The sequence below is a fragment of the Cryptomeria japonica genome, chromosome 6 (genome assembly GCF_030272615.1).
Source record: "Cryptomeria japonica chromosome 6, Sugi_1.0, whole genome shotgun sequence".
In the NCBI taxonomy this organism is placed as follows: Eukaryota; Viridiplantae; Streptophyta; class Pinopsida; order Cupressales; family Cupressaceae; genus Cryptomeria; species Cryptomeria japonica.
The window spans coordinates 465572423-465587597 of record NC_081410.1 but is presented as its reverse complement, the minus strand read 5'-3'; positions in this window follow the sequence as shown (position 1 = coordinate 465587597).

Genomic DNA, 15175 nt, shown 5'->3' with positions numbered 1-15175 from the left:
AGATATTTGAAAGGCATAATGGATAATGGATTATGGTATCCTTATAAAGATGACTTTTCTTTGAAAGTGTTTACTAATGCAGATTGGGCAGGAAATGTTGATGACCGGAAAAGAACTACCAGTGGAGCTTTTCTTCTTGGAGGTAGATTGGTTGCTTGGACAAGTAAAAAGTAAACATGTGTATCACAGTCAACAGCTGAAGCAGAATATGTTGCATCATCTATAAATTGTGCACATGCAATCTAGATGAGACATGTGTTGAAAGGTTTTAAGCAATATATGTCTGAATCGGTGATTATTTATTGTGACAATACTAGTGCTATTAATATTTCAAAAAAATCCCGTGTTACAGGCAAGAACAAAGCATATAGAACTGGAATATCACTTTTTAAGGAGAGAGTACAAGAGAAACAAGTCAGAATGGAATATGTGACAAGCAAAGAGCAGTTAGTAGACATCTTCACTAAACCTTTGCCAAAGACAACCTTTGAGTACCTCAAAGGTAAATTAGGGGTCAGACCCCTACATAAGATCAACTAAGATGTAGGAGATGCATCAATCCAATAGGCTTAATGAATATTTTTCATTGTGGATTGATGAAATGTTGGATACTCTGCAGGGGGAGAAACTTAGATGAGATTTGCATAGATGTTGGAGACAGTAGCAGCAAGAATGAAGACCAAAGATGCATTTGCACCTTTGGCATTGTTGTCAAAGGGGGATAAGAACTGTAAGAGAAAGGGGGAGAAGTAATATGATCTGGAGGAGAAGAATTAGAGAAAGTGAAGTATTGCAACTGGCAGATAAAGTGCAATAGAAGTAGAGTGACTGAAGGAAGCAAAGAATATAATAGTTGATAGTTGAATATGTTGGTGTTGCCATCAATTCCAATTGGGGAGATTGTTGGCATGATTGGCATAACTAATGCTGATGGAGAATGTTGATGAACCAGTAAAGGACTATTGGTAATGATATAGTGATGAAGAAATTGAGATTATTGGCTTAATAACTTTGATCAGTTATTTGTATTGTCATTGATGGCAAACTATGTGGAAAATATGTTTTTCATGTTTATTTTGTCATGTAAGTTTTTTTGGTCTACCAGAAATGCCTTACCAGTAATGAAGACAGTGAACTGAGAATTAGGACCTAAACCGGTAAATGTGCAAATGTTTTGATTGGTTCTGGAGATTGGTGATGAGTCAAGTGTTGAGGTTTTGAACGTGTATTTGTATCATTGTTATGTATCTTTGACCAGAACCGCATCATGCTTTGATTACCAAAAATTATGTTTATGATTTCTATTGTATTTTTTGTAGGGTTTAAGAACTGGTATTCAATTCTTATAACGGGTAACGATTTTGAGTTCAGTGGTGTATTACATTATGTTTGTAAGTTGGTGATGTGGTTGAAACCATGTGAAGTGTTTGAATGACGTTTTGGCGCAATCAAAGAGTGAATTTCTTGGGAATGTGCGAATTGCTTAGCGGAATGAGCTAAGGGTTTGAAAGTTTATCAGATCGAGGTGCAGTGATCATTAAATGATTGATATTATCTTCAAAAATTTTATGATGATCTATGATGATCTATATTATAAATTCATTTGAATTTTGATGTATCTAGGGTTTTGTAACCGAATAAGTTGTAAAGGTTATTTAGGTCGGTATAGTTGATGTTTGTTGTGTCAGTGATTTGAGAAAAGAGTGTGAAGCTGAACTAGTGTCATGTATCTGCAAGAGTGTAGCAGATTGGAGCTAAATTGGATCTGAACAAGCAAGCAGTTAGTGTTATTTCTAGATCATTCATCTGTTGTTCCCTAACAGTTGCAGCAGTCAAAATCCCTTAACTAGGTAGGTTCTAACATGCCTTAAATTGTAAATCCCTTAACCAGGTAGCTCAACATTTGAGTCTTAAATCCTCTTGTGAGGCTGCTTCTAACAAGGCAAAGCTCCTAACAAGTCTCATCATAGAAATCCCTTAACCGGGTGACTCCTAACAGGGTCTGCTCCTAACATGGCATCATTGTAAGCTCTTAACCAGGATAGGCTCCTAATAGAGCACATTTTGAAAGTGCACAAATTTTGTGGGTACCAATTCCCACCATGGTTTTTCCCTATTTGGGTTTCCATGTGAAAATTCTAGTGTTCATGTGGTGAATGTTTTTAATGTGTTATTTTGAGTCACTTTCAGTTTATGCATGTTGATGAACACTTATTGAGCAGTTCCATTGAATCATTTTAATAGTTGGATATCAGTGATTACCGGTACTGGTAAATAGTTTATTACTGGCTTGTAATTGAGTAAATAAAGTTTTATCAGTTTAAGTTAAAGTTATAAATTATTGTTAATACTGATTCACCCCCCCTCTTAGTATTAATCGGATCCTCTCAAATTAACAAAGTAATCTAGTATGCACTATAGTAATATTCTCATCGTGACTCTTGTCCCTGGTTGAGTGTTCCCATATAAGCAGTATTCTAAACTAAGGGAGTTGATATATTAGGAAAAGGTGCATTAGTAGTTTTTCTTCCTTTGGGTAACAAGGCCATCAATTGCTGAGAAAGGTCTTCCCTTTCCCTCTCAAGCCTAACCCTTTCTACTTGGTCCTTCAAATCTTGTATTTGTAACTTTAACTCATCCTTAGTTAGTTGGGGGCTTTTAGTAGAACAAGGGTTGGCACTTATTCTTTGCAAAACAATAGAGGGTTGAAACATTTGGGCTTGATTTGCTACTAAGATTTGAGATAAAGGTATATGATAGGAAGAATAATTGGGATCTTGAGGTGGAAATAACATTTGAGCGCCCAAGTAATTCCGAGGCTAACTTTGGTCAATAGTACACAAAGGATCATTGGATTGTTGTAACCATCTTGTCAATTTGAATGACTAACTGATATTTGGCAAGAGGCTATCTAGAGGTATTGAATAAGCATTCATAGCATCTTCAAGATTTTCAAATCTTTCAACTCCCATGTTCATCCCTATAGGGGACATTTGAGACATACTGCTACTCATGATAACTTATTGATGATTCTCAACCCTAGGAGTCAAAGAAGGCTCTTGACTTGTGGGATTAGGGGTACTAGGAGGTGTTGACTAGCCTAACTTTCTAGGTACCTAGATTTATCTTGGGGTTTATTGATTCATATTCTTATTAGATTGGACTTGAGCTTGATTTTTAACCATCCCCTACTTGTAAAGAAAAGGTTTTTCTCTAGGTCTTTTATTGGTCAATTTAAGGGTTTAGAGAGTACAAAGGATACATAGAGTTTCCACCCTTGAGGTTAGGGATAAAATATTCCAAGCTTCAATCAAAGGGACATAAAACTTATCACAATCTATCTCGATTATAGTAGAAAAGTTATTTAGGTAGATTGGGGATCAAGGAACTTCTCAATTTCTGCATCAACCAATTCTCCTCTTTGTTCCTCTTTTGTTAAAACCACATTTACATTTCTATATTAAAAAAGGTTCCTTCTATTATCCCAAGAAATAGTACCTAAATGGGAAATCGCATCTATAAGCTCTTCCTGTCTCCAATTCATAGTAGGCTTTTTGAATGAAAGTTGATTGTTGTGAGGTAACACCATTGTTGGAAACCTTATAAATACTAGTCTTTCTTGTTCAATTTAGTTCCCCACCAGAGTCACCATTTTCTTGGTGTTTCCAAATGATTTCTCCAAAATCCCTCTATGAGAAGCCAACCTCAATCTTAAAGGTATTAGGTTAGTGGACCAATTGACAGAGAAATGACTAAGGATAAGGAACTAGTCACTCTCTCTACACTTTAGGCTCTATAAGACCTAGATGGGTTTCCCTTTCTTTAGCATTTAAAATATCTTGGGTTTAATTTATGTTGTTACAGATATGTTCTCCAGCTATTAAGTGATCAAAGAAACCTTAGAACTTCTAGGATGCCACTTTCATCCTTATACAGATTTTAATCACTCATGAGAACCTTGTTATCCTACTTTTTGCAGAAGGAAATACGATGAAATGTAAAATATTCTTGATTGAATTTGAAAAATAGAAATCCTCTATATCACAAGACTATGATCAGTGCCTTTTTCCATTGGGCTAGATGAACCATTATTATAATATATGCATATTCTACATCATTTTTTTCCAATAATGATTGATACCTAATACCAACCATAGCTTAAAATGAATTTCACAATTGCAATCTAATACTTGCTCTCTATATAGAATCCCTTCAAATAAAATTAGCAAATTTTAATCCTCTACTTTAGAAGAAGCTAACAATTATCCAAATTCAACAACACAGTGGAGATTAATGAACCAAAAACCCTTGATTTCATTGATTCATAAAAGATTATGGATAACAAGTATATAAGTACACCTATGAAACCATTAAGTTGGGTTCCAAGATGTTTATATATATGAAGAATAAGTATACATATCCTTTGCAAAACTTTACTGCAAGGAGGACATGAACACTAAATCATAATATTGCTCTAATAAAATTCTATGAATACAATTGCATACTATTCACCCTTGGTGAAAAAACAAGCACACGTGCTTCTCTAAATTATTTTTCATATATTGATAGGATATCTCAGAGAAGTAGAAGGAAAAAAGGCCTTGATTATCCTCTGATAGAAAAATTGAGGATGCAACAAGCTTCGGGCCTTTTACAATATCAAAATTTAGGAGACCAACTGACAGGAAAAAGACAAAAAACTTTTCAGTTCTCTGACGGGGATATACATTCTTTTCTCTTCCTTTGCAGGTGGTAGCTGCTAAAGATGATATGGAATCCTCCTTTTACTTTCTCAAGTTCCCTTATTAGGTTGAAAAGTGTGAAAACCCTTCAAACCTATTTATTTCGCTCGAGTTCATCCTTTTCTTGATGATGGTTTGAATAAGGTGTGTGATCCACAAGGAGGTTCTTTTCAAAACCAAAATTTTCCCATGCAAGCTAATGACCAGAATGATGCCTATGTTCTCAGTTGTGTGTTGGGTAATAGCCTTTTTATTTTCAACTGAGTGATGCTTTTATAGTGTGTGACAATGACTTGTCATTATAGGTTTTATTATGAGTTTTTTCCAAGATCAAGGGCACAATGAAAAGCACACAAAAGAGAGACAATAGTTTGACAAGAACAAACTGTATTCTCATCAATATGAAAAAGTGATCAACTGGATTAACCAATATAATGAATATGGGATTGCTTATATAGGAAAGGCCAAATGGATATGTAATCACACAATCATGACATGTGGCTCAATGAGAAACAAGGGTAGGTAAGAAAACGTAGGGGTAGGTAGGAGAAATAATATAATATTCCACAAGAGGTGGATCACCCACCAAATGTGGAATGTAACAACAAGATAAGACCACAAAAGGTGGAATTTCTCCTACAATCATCATCCCTATGTGCACACTTCCATAAGTGTCTCATATCCAAACTAAGATGAGATGCATTGTCCTAAGTTAACTTAAGTAAGGTGTAATTATATCCTATAAGAATAAATAATTACACCAACACCCCCCCTTAAGTGCAACTTAGGGGAATGAAGACTCAAGTCAACAATGCAAGATGGGTACTGACAACAAGGCCATGACAGGCAATGAGGTCTAGGTGGAGGTGGAGGACAAGGCTCCTCAACTACTAATGGAACCTATGGAGGTGTAACACTGCGAGTCGGAGTTGAAGGAGTCTCATCATCTAAATCACTTTCATCACTATCCACAATGGAGGAAGGTAGAGGAGAAAGTGAGGCTAAGCTTGGAGAGCTTTCCTCAAAATTAACACTCCTCTCAATAAACACCTCATGTATCTCTTGATCCATCAATTGATATGCCTTAACACCCTTGGGATATCCAACAAAAATACAAGGCCTACTCTAAGGTTCCAATGCCTTATGTTTTTGCGGAGGAATGCGAGCACATGCTAGACACCCAAAGACTCTAAAATGTCTCACAACTGGTTTCCTACCAGCCAAAGCCTCAAAAGGAGTAATACCTATCAAAGCTTTGTGAGGAATCTGATTTTGGATGTGTGTGGCACAGCTGATAGCCTCTACCCAAAAGGCAGGATCAAGAGAACGTGCATGTATCATACAGCTAGCCATTTCCTTGAGAGTTCGATTCTTACGTTCTATAACTCCATTCTACTATGGAATGTAGGCAACTGAATGTTGAAGATCAATCCACTCAAATGTACAAAAATCCTCAAGTCTTTTGTTCACATATTCCCTTCCATTATCTATGTGAAGAATCTTGACCACTTTCCCTGATTACTTCTCCACACGAGCCTTGAAGTCTAGAAATCTGTCAAACACTTCACTCTTATGAACAAGAAAATAGACCCAAGTGAAGCGGGAGTTGTCATCAATGAAGGTGAGCACATAGCAGGCCCTACTAAATGAAGGTGATGGAAATGGCCCTGCGACATCATTGTGAACAAGTTAAAGAACTTCCAAAGCTCTCCAAGCTTCCCCCTTATCAAACTTATCCTCGGGATGCTTGCCCATGGAACATCCTAAACACACACCCTTTGAAAAATGGATTCGAGGTAGACTTGTGACCATGTCTTTAGTGCTAAGATGTTGAAGATAGCGGTAGTTGAGGTGACCAAACCGCTCATGCCATAGATTACTTTCTAAATTTGAATGAGTAAGCAAGGCCACAGAAGGAGAACTTGACACAAAGTGAGAGAATGAATAAATCCTTGAATTATCATTAACTCATCCCACTGCTACTGTCGTGCCCAAACTTTTGGGCTAAAAAAATGGAACAATTTTTTTTTTTGAAACACTTCAACTCTCAAAATAATCTACATTTAAAGTGGAAATCAAATAAGTCTTGTCATAACTAGGATGTAAATAGAATTGTTTTCTAAGGTTGGATTAATTAACCAACTCAAATAAGTGACATTAATTAAAGGAGATTAATTAATCCCAAGAGGGTTGTCGCAATTTAGTTAGTTAATTTAATTATCTTAATTAAGTTGCCGCTAATTTAAATCGAGGGATAATTAGATATCTAAAATGCATTTAAATCATTCCCAACCAAAGAATGATAATGTTATCTTAAATTTAAATTTAATTGATTGAATGCACGCAATTTCATTATTTAAATCTAACCGATAAGGGTTCAAATTCCACAATGTCATTTGTCAAATAAATCCAATTTATGCTAGAGTCAATTTTAAATTTCTACTAAACCTTTAAATTTGATGATATAATTAATCTGGCCAACATTGGTCTCAAAGGCTAATAATTCGTAAAAATAATTAATAATTTTCAATTATAATTTTTTTTTCCCAATTTAAAAATATAACTTAACGTCCATATTTAATCGAATATATCAGATAACTATATAGTTTCCCTAGTTGAATAAATTAAATCAACTTTGCGATTAATGTTACCATATAACATTAATCCTCCATTTTAAATTATATAAAATAAACTATATTAAAAATTAATTTTCTCCCACATCAAATAAGGAGTTTTAAATTAATAACACATAAGGCTAAAATTATATGGGGGGAATCATTTTCAAAATTTGGAAAGTATTTCCCCCCCCTTCTTATTTTAATTTATTATTATTATTTTATTTTTTTATTTTTTTTACAGCTCAAACCCTAACTAGGGTTGAGTAATTTTCTTCCCCTATATTTTATTTAAATCCACTTAATAATCCCTTTCTTTTATTTTCATATTATTAACTAACCCTATTATTTCTATCTTTTATTTGTATGCCAATCCTAATCCGGATTTGGATTAGGGTTGCATATTATACCCAAAAGCAATTCTTAAACTTAAAATATTTCCTCTGCCCTAACTCGAAACTGGGTTAGGGTTTATTCTTTTTTTTTTGGTGTGCGTTTGTGTATGTTGAGTATGTTGCAGGTACAGAGGCCATGGAGGCAGCGACCGAATGGAGACAAGGCAAGGCGGCAGCTGAGTTTGGGTGGGGCGACAGCCAAGTTTGGGCAGAGGCCGATGGGAGGTTTCGAAGCACAACACGAGGCTCCCCCGGACGCCACTGTGCGTACACACAGTGGCGGCAACGCCATTCACTGTGTGCACCCACAATGGCGGCCGGTGCCGCCCACTGTGCATACACATAGTGGTGGCCAGTTCCGCCCACTATGCGTACACACAGTGGCAGCCGATGTCGTCCACTATGTGTAAGTACAGTGGCCGCCGAGCCGTCCACTGTGTTTACACATAGTGGTTCGGCCCCAAGGAAACGCCCCCCCTCTTTTTTTTTTATATTTAAAATATATATATATATATATAATCAGGTTTGAACATATTCAAATGTTTCATTTATGTGCATTCTTAAAAGTATATATATATATATATATATAAAACTATAGATGCATATCAAATTCTTAGGGTTAGGATTTTTTTTTTTGAATAAATTTATACATTAGCATACAGGAATGTAATAAAAAGAATGTTCAGGTTGTTCATAGATAGGTGAAATTTTATATTTGTATTTTCTTTTCAGAAAGATTTAATTAATCATATTTAGATTAACTTATATCTTCATAGGCTAAGACTAGATCTGTATGCACTTTTTTTTTTTGTTCCCTTTTTTTTTAACAACAACATTCAAATATTCTAGAAATTACTTAAAACATTCCTATTTCTCTATCTACATCTTTTTTTTTAATATAAATTACAGAGACAAAAGATGACAGAATCTAGTTATATGACAGATTTAAATAAAATACATTTTTCAGATAAATGACAGTCTTCATATACTGGATAGATTTCAGATAAAAGACAACAACATTACATTACAACCTTTCATAAGAAAAAAACACTCTTTTCTCATAGAAATAATTTGAATACAATAGTCAACTTTTACAATGGGTGGAATACCCCAACTGGTCTTCATTCCTAATAATGAGGACTTAAGTAAAATAATACCTTTCTTTATAGAAAAATAAATACAACATAAAGCTCCTTATTTACATTTCTGCAACTAAAATATAATATTGTTTTTCCTATTCTTTTTTTTTTTTGCAACTAAACTGAAACCAGCAATTCCTAGCTTTCCTTCCCAAGCAACCTGCATTTAAAAATTTAGGGCTGTGAGCATGGGGTGCTCACCTCCCACCCTAGGCTTACTAGAAGCCACCCCTTAGCTTGGAGAACCAAGTCCTAGATAGGTTACACTCAGGCAAACACAAACAAGCAAAGGGGAAAACATAACACAACAAACACATTCCCTTCCCAAGCTGAAACTTCATCACATAATGTGATGTCTTACTAGGGTGGAAGTGGAGCAAGTACCCTAGAGGAGATCTGCTAGATAGTAACTCACAACCAACTCATGGCATCCAAGAAAACACAACAAAACTCATTTAATCCCCCATATCCTTATGACCCCCAAAGGCAAACATGCCATATTTGCTCCCCTTATGACCCCTGAATGCATAAACAAAACTATGCAGCAAGGGTCACATGGACAAACCCTTGAGATCAGTCTCATGACGAGAGCCTCTCACTCTAAGGCTGTCAAACTCCTTCCACCCCAAGACCATTATGCCCTTCCAAGGGTAAGATGGTCTTGGATACTCCCAAAACACGACAAATGCATAAATAGAAAATAGGAACAGATTCACATAAAGCTTTCACAATTACAATACAATAAAAAATACAATATTTCCATTCAAGCATTCTACCAACATATTTTCAAATAAACAAGTAAGAAAAAAAAACTCCAACCTTGAATCTGCCAAGGATATTCTAGGGAGAGCTTGGAGAAGAGCAGCCCAATCCACAAAATGTTTCTGCAACACTTAGCCAAATCCCTATTCCAAACTAGTGTTTTTCAAATTTTGCAAGATCTCCAAAAATGGAGAGTGGGTGATTAGCTCACTAAAATTCCATCTCTAGCCTAAGAAGGCTTCTCTCACTCCTTCCAACCTCTTGGATAGAGTGAGGGACTCCCATTGGTTGCTCTTCCCTAGGTCTTACACACTCCCTAACCAAGGCACCTCAAGAAGAGGGATGATATGGGGAAGAGGAATTACACCTATCAAGAAAGTTATCTACCCAAGGATGGCACTCCTATAGATGGAATTCGTCCATCTTGGGAAAACCACTTTTTTGGGTGGTTAAACAAGCCCTAGGGGAAAGACACATGGCCAAATTTGGCCTTCACCCATAGGTAGCATATGAGGCCTAATAGAAATGCTCTAAAACTGACTCTAGGAGTTGATTTAACCCTTAGAAAGTCCACCTAAAGTTAACCTACAGGTCAACTTTGAGTTGACCCTCCTTGTGGCTCACTAACCTAGATTTCTTGGTACCTTCAAGGATAATTAAGAGATATAACAATTAAACAAAAATAAAACTCTCCAAAAAGTGACATGACAATTGCCAACACAACATACAACATATGTGTCAAGTGACACTACAAAATAATTCCACATCACAAATACACACATGGCAATTGTCCCTTGAATGATTTAAACAAATTTAATAAATATAATTTTACACACATGCAAACAATTACGTTTGCGAATAAAATATGATACATACGAGGTGTTGTCTCTCCAAATAGATAACCCCTAGTTTTATGAACGTACATAGGCCTAGGCTTGATTCTCCATAATATTTCCATGGTCACATGGATAATTTCCTGTGCATCTCAATTTAAACATTAGTACTTTCCAATAGCCTCATATAATTTTAAACATGTAATCAAGAATACAATTCAATCACTCTACATAGAATTGACATTATACAATACAATTTGCCACATATCAAAGAAATTCACATAAGCAATTCATCCTAATCCTCATAATTTAATCCATTCATAAGATATGCAAAAATATTCCCATTATCATAATAAAATCCTGCAAATCAAATAATGACATACATCATCTCAATGTTACCCTATTCTAGGATCATATAAAATTCTATATCCACAAAGCATAGAAATGAAGCATCAATATATCAATGTTAACAAATTCATGGGATCATATAAAGTTGTATATCCATAATGCATAAAAATAAAGCATCCATAATAGTTCCAACATGAAAATCACTAAAAAGATAGGATGGGTCAGGGTAGGGGCTCACAGCTACCAAGGCATCATTATCAAGTTCTTTTACCACAAATGAATCAGGTGTAAACTCAATCTTTATCCCATTCCCATGGTGAGTGATTTGGTAGATAGAGAGAAGATTGGTAGAACATAAAGAACATTCTCAAATGTTCCATCATCTATGGCAACCGAACCTTTCCCTTCAAACTCAACTTGTGTATCATCACCTATGTAAATGTGAGGTACCTTTGATGGCTCCAATGAAGAAAACTGCTCCTTTGTAGAACCCACGTGATAAGAGGCACCCGAGTCAAGTATCCACTACTGTGAAGAACCTGTTGCAACCACAAATGCCTTCCCTTTTCCCTTAGACTCTGAGAAAGTGGAAGGATGTGATTCCTTCTTGTTGTAGGCAGATGTCAAATTGATGTTGTTCTTCTTAAGGAGATTTGTCAACTCATCAATTTGCTTGGTGTGGCATCGATGCTCATCATGACCATACTTCTTGCAATAAGAACAAGTTGGTTTGTCCTTAGGTGTATTCCCCTTCTTGGAAGAGCATTAAAAATTGCCTTGTGATGAAGAGGATGATTGTCCTTTTTCCTGTTGTGGCTTTGACTTAGATTGCTTCTTCTTCTTATTGGAATCTTTTCTTTGACTCCCTTGACTCCCTTGATTAGCAACCAAAGCCTTGGACTTTGAATACTTGAGAATCCCCATGTTCAACAACTTAGATTGTTCCAACATCAACATTTCTGTGAAAGCATCAAATGAAGGCATAATGTAGGAACTCCCCACTATCAAGCGATGGGTTTGGAAGGTAGAAACAAATGTTGCATATTGAGGTGAACGCTTGTCTAACAAGTTGAATATCAACCAGGCATCCTTTTTGTCAATTCCACAATCCTTAAGATTTGCTCTTACCTCATTTTCTTTGGTGACATAATCTTGGCTTGTATCAAAACTCTTGGGATCCAAGTTGGTGAGCTCATTGTCAATCTTGTAGCCTCTAATTTCATCAACTTGACCATACAATTTATGAAATATATCCCAAGCCTCTTTGATTGTAGAACGCTTCTCAATGTGAAAAATGAGGTCATCTGATACATACTTATGCAAATTTCCAAGAGCCATGCATTTTTTAGTGAGCCATTCTAATTGAGCATTAGGATCAACCTTAGGATCTGTTGGTGCTACTATTGTTCCATCTATGAAATGTGTGAGTCCTTTTTCCATTAGTTTGCTCCATGCTTTTATTTTCTAAGATGCATAGTTATGAGGAGTTAAAGGTGGAAATTTATGAGGACTCATAGCAACAAAAATGAAAAATCACAAGGAAAGAGAGGCACAATCACACAAGACACCCCCAAAAATGATGATTTGGCACTTTATACTTAGTGCATGTACAATGGGCCACTTGCAAAAAATGGAAAAGTGGACTTCTAAGTTCAACTTTACAACTACCTCAAAGAGGCCAAAGGAGTCTCAAACTGATAATACAAGAGATCTAAACTAAGATCCAAGCAAATTACAAGTACCAAGTAAGCCAAAAAGACTAATTTCTAAAAGTACAATATCCACTCAAAATCTCTGCAAACTGATGATAGATTATGAAAGTAGATGAAAAATTATACACTTTCAAAAAAAAAGGCACCTGAAAAGGAGGTCATATGAGCCCAAACGAAGCCTTTGAAGTTGCAAAATTAAGGATTGGATAGGTGCTGCTGAGAGAATCTAAAACTTCTGAAAACATTGTTCACCAAAATCAGAAAATAATCACACCACTCTGGAGAGCACAAAAAATTAGCCCAAATAAAAAAAAATTGCACCCAAAAAGGAGCAAAATTGAGCAAGTTATGGGCCTTCAAATTTGACCCAAAAAATCAAACTGCTCAACGGAGAGGGGTCTAAAATTTTCAAAAAAGTGTTGATGCAGGTTGATGTTAGCAACTCACTATGTTAAATTTGATGGTTGTATGACCGTTGCACCATTCTCCCTGGTTGTACGGATAGATGATGCAGCAGCTGACTGTGCGAGACCGTACTATATGGTGGTGATGATGTGTCGTAGAGTGTCTTGCCCATGGGCCAGTGGCCCCCTGCAACATGGAGGACGTGGGTCCTATTGAAGGGAGGAAGGTTCGGTGGGGTCGGCCGCACGGAGCAGCAGGCACCGATGGTAGCTGTGGTTGGGGCCGGTAGCAGTGGTTGGGGCCAACAGTTTGGTCGTCGGAGCCAGTAGGTGGTGATCGGGGCTGGTAGCGCTGTGGGGTCGGTGAGAGATCACGGCGGGGCTGAAGCACATGGCAATGGTCATCAGAGCTGCTATAAATGGTGGTACACCTATAGTCACAGGTTTGACAGTACGGGTCTGGGGGGCCATTATATATATACATATATATTTTTATTTTTTTTCAAAAAAAAGCACTTTTCAATATATTTAAAAGAAAAACAAAAAATCTGCGATTTTTTTTTAAATAAATCAAATAAAAAAATTTTGCAGAATAAAAAAATATTTTTTGAAAACTCCATACTGTACTACCCGAATTCGGTAAAAAATTCCTCCAACACCCAAAATTTGACTTTCGCTAAATATGGATGAGTTTATACTCGATTTTTATGGAAACGGCCTCCTGGATGCAATGGTGAGGTCGAAAACGCTATAGGATGCCTCCAAAACATGCAGTACCTCAGATCCAAAATTAGAAGCCTTCCAAGATGTCTCCCAAAACCAATCAATGAAGCCCCAATGGCTCTGATACCATGTGATTTTTTGCCAAGATCAAGGGAACAATGAAAAGCACACAAAAGAGACAATAGTTTGACAAGAACAAACTATATTCTCATCAATATGAAAAAGTGATCAACTGGATTAACCAATACAATGAATATGGGCTTGCTTATATAGGCAAGGCCAAATGGATATGTGAGCACATAATCATGACATGTGGCTCAATGAGAAACAAGGGTAGGTAAGAATAAGTAGCGGTAGGTATGAGAAATAATATAATATTCCACAAGAGGTGGATCACCCACCAAATGTGGAATGTAATAGCAAGATAAGACCACAAAAGGTGGAATTTCTCCTACAAGCATCATCCCTATGTGCACACTTCCCTAAGTGTGTCATATCCAAACTACGATGAGATGCATTGTTATAAGTTAACTTAAGTAAAGTGTAATTATATCATATAAGAATAAATAATTACACCAATAGTTATGAGTAGCATGCTAGTGTATTTTTTGATCAAAGCATGACTGGTTTTTGTCACACAATGATTTGTATTTTCAGCATGTGCATAAGTTTTAGAGGTTTAATGATGATGAGTGCACTGGTAGTTTTCAGTATGCTGGTTGGATGAAGGATGTTAGTGTGTTGGGTCAGCAACAATCCAGCTATATCACCAGATTGGCTTCAATGCAATCAAAGGAGAACCATGTGTATGACAGAGGGAAGCATTGGTATTTCTTTTTAGGTGGCCTTCGGTCATCACCTGTGGTTTGATTATCAAACCATGACAATTTGGGGTAGAGAAGACCTTTTTTGACTCTGTGCCCAATGAAGTAGGCACTCGGTCTGCTCCCCAGAGATCTGGGATCTTTCCATGCTCGCAAGGGGAATGGATCCCCATGCTAGAGCCACTATTGGGACATCCAAAATTAGGAATAATTTTGAGGACCCAGGCTCAAAATTTTGTATCTTGCATTTAGAATCGCCTTGTAAGAACAGGCCTAAGTAGCTCAGTTTGTGAGCTCATATTTTTGCAACTATTAAGCTTCATGAAAAATCCATTTGGGGAGGTGTTAAGAACCTATTATAGATTCTATATATCCATTTGCAACTTCCTTGGATTATTTTTTACTATTTTGTGAAGTCTCCTTTGGAGGTCCAAAAGTTAGGGTGATTGTTTGCAGTTATTGCGCCTTTATGAGTAAGCCCTCTTTAAGCAGTTGTGTCTTCGTGCCAATTGATTTTTAAGAAAAACGAATAGTTTTTAGTGATTCTGTGCTATTTTTTTAATCCTCATACCAAGTGGCATAGCCCCATGAATCTATTTGGCGAGTTTTTAAAGTTGATTCCATTTGCAAAAAGTTCAGTTTTGCAAACTGCACAATGTCAAACAACAATCTGAAGCC